We start from the raw sequence: 10,699 nt of genomic DNA, 5'->3' as shown, positions 1-10,699 counted from the left end.
AATTAATAGAACTGCTGGCAAATGAACCTTTAAAAAAATATTATGAAGTAGACTTTTCAAACATTTCTGTGAGAAAATTTAAAATTTTGTGGGAAAATTTAAAATTTCGCTTATAATGAACCTTTAAAAAAATATTATGAAGTAGACTTTTCAAACATTTCTGTGAGAAAATTTAAAATTTTGTGGGAAAATTTAAAATTTCGCTTATCTCCTTGGCTGGGCTTGGTTCGGCTCGAATTGTCTGTTCTTATCTCCTTGGCTCGAAGTCCCACGGCGTGAACATTCTCTTCCAACGATTGATTAAGGTGTCGCTGTCACGGTTCACACCCAGTGGGAAAGCTTATTTTCTGAACCAGCGATCTTATATTATTATATGATATTTGGCAAGTTATCTGGTATTCAACGATTTGGGAAACTTTTGAGCAGACAGATCAGTGTGCTTTGAGGAGCAATAGCCAAGACAGGTTTACCAGCTCTGCATTTACTGCTATTTTTTCTGTGAGGCCGATCTTCCATAGTTTTTGCCTAAAACAGGTATGTGTTTTAGCTTTCTCTTTGTTTTCTTAAAAAATAGCTCCTTGAGGATAGGGTGTAGAAACTGCATGCAAAACGCTGTCACGGTTCACACCCAGTGGGAAAGCTTATTTTCTGAACCAGCGATCTTATATTATTATATGATATTTGGCAAGTTATCTGGTATTCAACGATTTGGGAAACTTTTGAGCAGACAGATCAGTGTGCTTTGAGGAGCAATAGCCAAGACAGGTTTACCAGCTCTGCATTTACTGCTATTTTTTCTGTGAGGCCGATCTTCCATAGTTTTTGCCTAAAACAGGTATGTGTTTTAGCTTTCTCTTTGTTTTCTTAAAAAATAGCTCCTTGAAGATAGGGTGTAGAAACTGCATGCAAAATTTTCATGTATGTTTTAGCTTCTGGATCCTCTCCAGTGCCATTCCTGCCTCCTCTGTAGCCTCCTCTATATCCACCTCAGGCACCTCCTTAGTTGTTCCTGGGGTCACCTCCTCAACTCGAATATAATTTCTTTTGAATCATTTTTCGATTGTATGGAGGGCGCAACAATTGTTCCTGGGGTTTTCGATTGTATGGAGGGCACAAAATTTGTTCCTGGGGTCACCTCTTCAACTCGAAAATAATTTCTTTTGAATCATTTTTCCATTGTATGGAGGGCACAACAGTTTTCATTAGTATTAGTATTTGGAGGGCATTTCTCTGTCGAGGCGTACCATCCCACTTTCTTTGGTTATCAAAGAGTTTTCCCTGATCAGTTCCTGCCCTGCAATCATCTTTGACATTGCTCACATGCCCATCATAACTGAAAATGGGCGGATGAATTCAAAGGCATCTCCACTTCCCCTAAATTACTTTTTTTGTTTGCACATCAAATCGAAGGTTTGAGGAGATGATTGATCAAGAGGGGGCACATGTACGCCTAGTGCCGATTTTGGTGGAGATTAAGAAGGGGACCCTCCGCTCCCAGTTTTTTGTAAAGTTATGATTATGCTTAGGGCATATTTTATGAATCATTAGGGGTGATGGATCCTTTGGGTAAAAAACCTTGACAAATTAGATCTCTTTTGTGGAGAGTAGAGTGAAGGTTAGCCATTTCGTCTGCGGATGGGGAAGATTTGCGATCGCACACACAGACATTTGAATTGCAGAGACGGAAGTAGAAGAGACAGGGACCATAGCAGAACGAGGAAAGTAGAAAAGACGCACAACAAGCGATATCATAGCAGAACGAGGAAAGTAGAAGCGACAGGGACCATATCAACTTCCTCCCACTCTAGCGAGAATCATTACATCCCGTCGTATACCCTACCAGATTCCCAGTCGTTGCAGATTTCGTCATAATCTGTCATCTCAAGGTTAAAATTATATTAAAACACCCGTGACTATTGACCTTCCAAAAAATCATAAAAATTTTGTTCTTGGCACTTCTGCACTTGCTAAGACAACGATGAAGGAAAAAATACTGGTTGTGGCTGAGCAGTATACGGATATCTACACCGCAACCCAAAACTGGGTGAATCTAGCCGATCTTGCATTGCAAAACCTTGATGGGGGTATACCGATTTTATCAATATGATACATATGTTTGTATAGTTTTTTATTTTCTTAATCATATGACGAAAACCAGAATACAAGAATATGGGTTTCAATGCTTCACAACTGTTAAGTTCTTGAGGCTCGGTTGCAACTTGGAGAACTAGGAATATTTTGAGAAGAGTATATATATTTTTTTCAATCCATGTCCTTGCCTTGCAGGACATTGAAAGGGGTATATAGATTCTTCTCAATGGAAAACAATTGCCGTTTGTGTGGTTGTTTATGATCTTGCCATTTATTCACGTATTTTTGTAATATGTAAAAAGTTGCAACCTCATTAAATGACACTTACACAGCTAGAATACACCAGTGCTACCTCTAGAGAGATAAAATCAGCTGCGTTCATCTGATTCCTCAGTGCTCAAGATACTGGCCCATTGTATGCACATAATCGAAGGGATTATCCTTCGCTTTGACAAGTGAAATAGCCAGTAAACTCAAGGCAGCAATATCAAGATGAGTCCATATGTGCTACATTATTAAATTGACTTGGTAAACTGATATCTTGTTGTCTGTTCAGATTGTTGGGGCTACCTTTAGATTCTTTCTTTTTGATTGTACAGACTTTAAACACATACCCAACCCATTTCCTTGTAAGCATTACTAAGCATAGGATGATAATATGGGGCATTTTCTTGGATCGGATTCCAGCTTAGTTATTTCCTCTGCTTTTGGGCATATGTAAAGTTAAGTGCATTTTAATGGAATGTGATTGCTTGTTTCTGTGTTAAGATATCTGCAAATTTCCTTGCTGACACTTTCACATCAATGTAGGAGAAGTCCTTATAATCAAATGGGTATTTATCCCAGGAGTTTATTCTTGCGCATTCTCAAACTTTCAAGGCTTGCATATGTGCCATAAATCATAGACAAGTACCCAGACTTGGAAGAAAACTCAAAGTTAGAACCTCTTTTAACAGCGTATAGGTCCTCCTCATAAGACAGTTGTAGAGACTTCTCCCTTCAACACGGTTATGGATTTGTTGTAGAGAAAGACTTAGTTATGGATTTGTCTGTCTCAAAAAACAAAGGAATTTTTTATATCTAAATATGGAGGGAAGTAGGGCCTTTTTTGGGAAAATTTGCTTTCAATCTCATAATATCCGACCACTAGATTTCAATTTTATTCTTCAATATGTTATTTAAAACCTCCCACTACATTTTTCATTTAGTGTAATAGAATTTGGCCTTTGTTCCCAAAAATATTTTCTAAATAGAGTGCCACCATTTACCAGTCCTAAAATTTGAGTGATTTCCTCAATATTATTTCAATTGTAACCTTTAGGATTAGCTTTCTGTTTGCATCATCTTTCATGCCAACATTAGAATTCGATATTCTCCTTTCTAATGCCAGCCAATTGTTCTTAAATATTCCAGCTATTGTCACAGTTATCTTTATGTCATCTTGCATACCTGAAAGATATACTAGGGTTAATTATATGTAACAACATTACAATTTTCATCAGGCTTAGAATTAATAATATATAAAACAATATAATGATAGCTGGCCAAACCAAAATTTTGGACTCTACCTACATCATCTCCATGTCTGATTTCTCAATATTTCCATGCATTCTACAGGCGTAAAGCAAGGAACTGTAAATACTTGTGAAAGATAGATTTTCAATAACACCATATGCATCATTCATGCACCCACTTAGACTGTAAAGTTTAACCAAGGGCATATTGCATTGCTCTGGGGAAAATTCCATAATATTGACTTATGCTTGAAAATAATGTCAGTTCTCATCAAGTAAACCTGAATGGCTACAGGCAGAAAAAGCACCAAGAAAGTGACATGATTGGGCTTGATGTGCTATGCTTAACCTTTTCAGAATGAAAAAGCTGAATATTATTATATGAGGGATATAAAGTTCAAAATTTACATCATATACACTCCCATTTGCAGAGAAAACCAGATGAAATCACCATGGGAGAATTCCAGTGAATAGCTAAGGAAAATTTGACTGAAACATAGTGTTCTGGGAGATCTCCAAAACAAAACATGATCACATAGAGAAACAGGAAACATATGGATGTACAGAAACATCATGTACACCATCCATAAACAAGATGATAAAAGAAACAGCCACATAAAGATCAGAGACCCGTCCATGGAAACCTGTGAAGAAAACAGAAATGAAACTAGAAGTCCGGCAAAATAAACTCTTGGATATGATAGCTTACTCCCTCAGATAGAACCTGCAAAAACCAAAAACCAGTAGCATCCTGTAGACCTGTTTTAGACAGTGAATCTGCCAGATAATTTTTGTCTCTGTGAATATGGTGGATAGAACTACCAACCATGGAATCCCAGAAAAAACTGATCCTCCCCATCCAGCCAATCAAATGTGGAACTGTAATATGGATCTTACCAGAGATCAAGAGACTTTGCCCTCAAACTAGATTCAATGTCATTATCATTAAGGCATTCATCAATAGTTTGACTTGAAGAAACTTTTCTGTTGCTTTGAGACACAGAAACATCAAATGATGATGCCTCAATTTTAGTTGTTTTTCCTCTCTCTTCTTCACCAAAGGAATTTCCAATCCTATCTGAGTCTTCATAAAGTTCTTCCGAGTCTAATGCTCTTAATGATCTTTGAATTTTATCTATCTTAAGTTGCTGCCACCCTGGGAACTTGACTTCAGCTGTATGAGTCAATACATTTACCACATCATACATATCACAGTGCAGCTTAGTAACAGAATCACCTCGGCCAAGTTCTTCACTTGTCCCATAAGCAATGTAAGTTCTGGGTCCTATATCAGGCTTTAAGCAATTATCAGGAAGCTTTGCTGCCAGATTAAGAAGGCCACATTCAGGATGTGTGTACTCATGAAAGGGCAATGCATTAATGAATTCAGCTCTATGGCGTGGTAAACGTTCTTCAAAGAAATTTCGTGGTGGCCAATCCTTCAGCTTCAACATCAAAGGCCAACCATTTTTATGCATTTGACCATCTGCGTAACCTTTGAAAAATTGGTTGACGCTGATTTCAATTTCACACCAATTTAAGCAATCAATGGCCTTTATCTTTGTCTCCTCATTAAACTTGCCATTCATAGTCTCTCGAACAGGCCGCAACATGACCAATGGGTCCCAGCTCAGACTGGAAGTGCCTTCAAGAACATTCTGCACAATGACCGGTTGACCTCTAATCCAGTGTTTCTGGAAATGCTCAAGGCCTTCTTCTTTAGTATCCTGTACAGTTGGACAGTACAAATAATTGTCACTGTTGTCCTTCCTATGAGCTGCTTGGCGTAAATTCCTTTCAGAATATCCATTTTTCCCATAAGAACCAGACTTGAAGCATGAGGTACAGGAGTGAGAAATTTTCAAGCCCTCTGCGACTTTGCAGCTGCTGGCCATTTCCTCTGCCTCTTTGTCAAGTTTTGCAATCATATTCATTCTATAAATGCGTTTTAATTCTAATAAATGACAACCACAGCCACCATATTCGGCATGGAATGCTACCATCACTATTAGCCTTCCAATCTGGTAATCTGTCTGTAGGGTCTACAGTGCTATTGCTAGTAACCTGGGAGTGAAGCTCCCAACCTGATCTTCCGCCCGACACCTTTGTTTGCTTATTTCTTGGTAATCCCTCTCTAGAATAACCTCTATCTGTAGACTGCTGTTGGGCTAATTCTGCTTTACCACCACCTGGTTGACAACCTTCTCGAAGCCCCCGACAACAACTGAGACAAAGATCATATGAACAATATGGGCATTTCCGATGGTAATCAACAATTGATGTCTTGCAGTTGTCACAGAACAGATGCTCATCTGCATTAAGTTTGGCTTTAGGAATCTCCGGCTTTATTGTTGGTTCACCTAATGCCTTATTATTATATTCCATAACAGACATCCAAGAATATATGTGTGACATCAATTTGCTTGATTGCACATCAATTCTATCTTTAGCGGAAGAATGTGCTTTTAGCATTGAGAAGACGTGATCGTTCAATGTTCTCGACTTCTTTGCATTTTCCAGATCCTACCCATAATTCGTTGGTTTTGATGTTTCTCTTGATGTCAAATATGTTATTACTACATTATCCACTTCTACAGCATTAATATTTGTATACACAAAGTCAAATAGGTCAAAGTGAAGTTGTTGACAAAGCAAGTATATTATTGTACAACCTCCCCAAGCTACTAAATCACCAAATTGTTGTTGATTTCCTATTAAATCTTCAATCATCTCTCCACAAAATACAAATTGAAGGCTGCTATAAATCCAATAGAAATCTCTTGAGGAAGTAATGTCGATGAAACCTTTCTTTAGAGTTGGATCCCATTTATCACGCACCATGTCCAAGGCTACACTCATGAAAGCAAGAGTGTAGTCTAAAACACTTCCTATCTGTATATTGCTGATATAGAATGAATAAGTTGCTTCAACTTGCTTGGACATGGTATGAATGATGATGGCTAGAAGCAAAGTGGATGTGACAAAACTTCATTTGTTGCAGCATTAAAAATAGTTACAATAGAATTTTTACCACCTTCTAGAATTATTTTCTATTTTCATATGGAGCATATAGATTAAGGATACGAAATCTTGTCAAATAACCCCGACAATATCCCGATAAAATGATGCCAACGAAGGATTTGTAAGCCAAAAGGGAGAAAATTTTGGGATTCCATATAGCGGAAAGACCTCCAGAATTCCTTAGTGGATTGGTTGTGTAGACCGCCCAATTTGGGCATAAAATCAAGAGGATATTCTGAACTTTGCCCCTATCTACCATTGTTTTCTGTAACAACACCAAAGCAGGCTTTCTGGTTTGAATTATATTATGCAGTGTTCGACAAGACTGTAGTGATCCAAAACTTCTGATATTTAATGACATGATCCTCAATTAGATTGGGTTGCTACGGGATAGTCTTCTATAAGGACCCGTGAATATGAGGTCTTTGTTTCTTCGTATTAGTAATAAGAAGTTCCTAGATCAATGTTTGGATAGAGAGTTGCTTCATTGGTTTCAGAAAAGTAAGTGTTGAGCTCTGACCCAACTCCATTACATGAGGATATATTTTTGTATTTAGTATCCTTTTTCTTCTTAGTTGATCCATTTCTAGGGAAATCCATATTATTAAAAGACTTTGTCTCCTGAAAAAGGTCTTCTTAACTGATAACGATTCGAGGCCCAGTGATTCATCCATTTTTAGATTTTCCACATCAACATCAATTAAGACAGGGGAAGTATTTGCTTGTATATTATCATGTTGAGAAGGATATGTTGCATAAGGCCTCAATTTTGGATGTCAACTGGGTTCATTTCCTTTTGTAATATATCGAATTTGGCCAACCTCCGGAGTGAAATTTTTATCTTCATTATTCGCCGAGTTTCCCCGTCCATATGGCCTATCTTGGGAATCTATTTCTTGAGTATTAATTCCTGGAGTCGACATACTGTTATCCTTTCTACTACTATTGTTTATAGGAACTTATTCTAGCGCAGGCACCTACACTTCATTTGGCAGCTCCCAAGGGGCATGTTCTTTCTTGGGAAAAGTATGATTTTGATTTATGCCTATAGCCTTACCATACATTTTGATGTCATCCCAACCAAGTCTATGTAGGAATTTCGCTATTAGATGTATGGTATTATGGCATCCCAAACATCTAAAAGGGGTTCCCCAGTAATCCACTCGTTTTATGATAGATTGTGTACTCTAATAGATATCAAGGGTAGCCGGGAGACCTTCTATGGAATCTGGTTCAATGAAAAACCATGCTACTCATTTTTCTAGAAGGCCAGCACACCCTTCATTGACATAATAGAATTTTCCTATCTTGTTGGCAATTTCCATGATTTCCTTCTTGGTCCATAGTTCCAAAGGAAGGCCAGGGAGTTTAACCCATATGTATTTTCGCTGGGGATCTTCTTTAATAGGATTAAATCTGACCGTCTAATTCTACAAGCATAAAAATCCCCTACCTTTCACGCATGAGATTGAGCCAATCTTATCTGCATCTTCCACTGTCATGAAGTGGAATCCAAACCAACTATTGAGGAGCATGCTTACCTTCGGTCTATTTCCAACAATACAGAACCAACATTCTGCACCCATTCTTTCATTTGTCCACTAGACATCCTAATGTGTTCCCAGTGGTCCACCAATACCTTATGCTTCATCTTTACCACATTATCCCAATATATATCAATACCCATAATGAGTTTTTGTATCTGTTCTTGGGTCTTGATCGATTTCTTTTACGTTTGTCTATTTTTTTTTGGATCGGGTTCCATTTGAAGATTCCTTTCCAAGATATGTATCTGAGTCCTCATGTTGGGATGTTTTCAACAGGCCAATGGATGTGGGAACTTGATTTGGTCTTCCCAGTCTCTCGCAAATTCATTTTCTATGACTATCGATACTTCTATAATTTTCCTGTCATCTTAAATCTATTCCATAGAAAAAGATTGACCAACCATGTCAATATTGACTATTAGAACTGCATTACTTTTTAAAGCCAATGTATTGGTCAGCACAATGCTACTACATATGGGTTAAAATAAAATCCAAATAAAATATGAAAGTGTGACCGATTTTATTTGTACTATAGAACAAAGGCTAGTGGGTTAATCTCCTAAAACAAGGTGTTAACATAGTCTGTCGAGAGGTACATTTTGCATCAGGATAACCCCTAGACTGCTATCTTTTTATGAGGAAGCAAAAACATGGAAAATGTTTGGTTAGGTAGGAATACAACTTGTCAATTTGGTCTAGCTTGAGTGATTAAAAGAGAAGGTTGTTAGGCTCTCCACCATTTCATGGATTGATATAGTGATGAGACAAAAGAGGCTCTCTCTTGAGACTTGACTAGGTGATTCATAACAATTGTGGTGTTGGTGCCTTAACTTAGCCAAAAAATGCCAAAACTCTATTGATGCACAAAATTTATTACTGAATCTACCTTAGAGTATGCCATAGTCACTAAATATGACATGCATGGTTTTACCAACGAGGCCCTAAACTTTTGAACAATGAAACTTTACATTGGTATCCTGGCAGTAGCTGCATTGGTCTTATTAGCATTACACCACTTTTAATATGGGTCTTCACAACAAAGAATCACCATTACACTTTTTTGATTTGTGTTAAAAAGGAACATAACACGCAATAGATTTCTTTTGGCATGCAATGTTGTTGTTGGTAGTTTTCTTGTATTTGTGCCACATGTAAAGCTAACATGCATTAAATTTCTTTCACCTTGCAATATTTTTATTGGAAACGTGCTTGTGTTTGGGCTAGAAACTATGCTAGATTTCTTTTTCTTTGCAATATTGTTGTTGTCAATTTGGTTGTTTATGATAAAAGGAAATCTAGCAAGTGTTAAATTTCCTTCACCTTGGCAATGTTATTGGAAATGTTGTGCTTGTGTTTGGGCTAGAAGTTGTGCTAGATTTCTTTTGCTATGCAATATTGTTGTTTTCAATTTGGTTGTTTATTATAGAAGGAAATCTAACACGTGTTAGATTTCCTTCACCTTGGTAATGTGTTTTTGTTTGTGCTAGAAGGAAATATAGCATGCACTAGATTTCTTCTGGCATGAAATGTTGTTTTTGGTAGTATGCTTGTATTTATGCTACATGTAAAGCTAGCACGCGTTAAATTTATTTTACCTTGCGCGTTGTTATTGGAAATGTGATTGTGTTTTTGATAGAAGTTGTTGGATTTGGTTTTCCCTGCAATGTTATTGTTGACAATGTGCTTTTGTTTGTGCTAGAAGTAAATCAAGCGTATGCTAGCTATCTTTCACATTGCAATGTTGTTTTTGGCAATGTCATTGTGTTTGTGCTAGAATAAACTTTAGAATGTGTAAGATTTCTTTTACTTTGAAATGTTTTTGTGAGTAATATGCTTCTATTTACGTTAGAAGGAAATTTAGCATGTGGTGGATTTCCTTCGCCTTAGAATATTCTTATTGACAATGTGCTTGTTTGTCCTAGAAGGAAATCTAGCACGTGCTAGATTTATTTGACCATGTAATGTTGCTTCTAGCAATATGCTTGTGTTTGTAGTAGAAGGAATGATATTGATTGTTAGCTCTCATTTGAGGAAACAATGTTTCATTACATACAATATTACTACCATACTATTTTAATTTTTGCATCTATATTACTTTTTCGTAAGTTGTGTGTTTTTGTGAAAATATAAAGTCACACTTTACACGGTTCAACCTTTTAATTACAAGTTACGATTTAATTGTTGTTACAGAATTGATACAAGCTACAATGGAAAATATAATTTTGGCAAAAGGGGACTATGTTGATCTCCTTATTAATGATCAAGTCATTGGGCTAGGAAGGGTTGAATTTGCAGAGTCTGGAACTTATTATGTTGGAGAAAGGGTTAATGCTGGTTATGTTACAATTTGATAATTGATGTAACTCAACCACATTTGATTGATGAGGATGTTAATGAAGGGGACATACATCCATGGAAGATCATGGGTTTGAGACACAACATAGGTAAATCAAAATATTGAAGCATGTATTATATATTATTGATAGCATAATAAATGTTTTTTTGGAGTAAATACTAACCTTATTT

At 36.9% G+C, this 10,699-nt stretch overlaps 1 pseudogene; it reads right to left on the bottom strand.

Annotated features, from left to right (window-relative positions):
- Positions 1-4,310: 4,310 nt before the first annotated feature.
- Positions 4,311-5,608, bottom strand: LOC149250094 (lysine-specific demethylase JMJ27 pseudogene; annotated as a pseudogene).
- Between the last annotated feature and the right edge of the window lie 5,091 nt (positions 5,609-10,699).

Source organism: Pinus tabuliformis, chromosome 7 (genome assembly GCF_031772625.1).
Source record: "Pinus tabuliformis cultivar Carrire ecotype Pingquan chromosome 7, CPIR1, whole genome shotgun sequence".
NCBI lineage: Eukaryota > Viridiplantae > Streptophyta > Pinopsida > Pinales > Pinaceae > Pinus > Pinus tabuliformis.
This window is presented reverse-complemented; position numbering and strand designations above follow the sequence as displayed.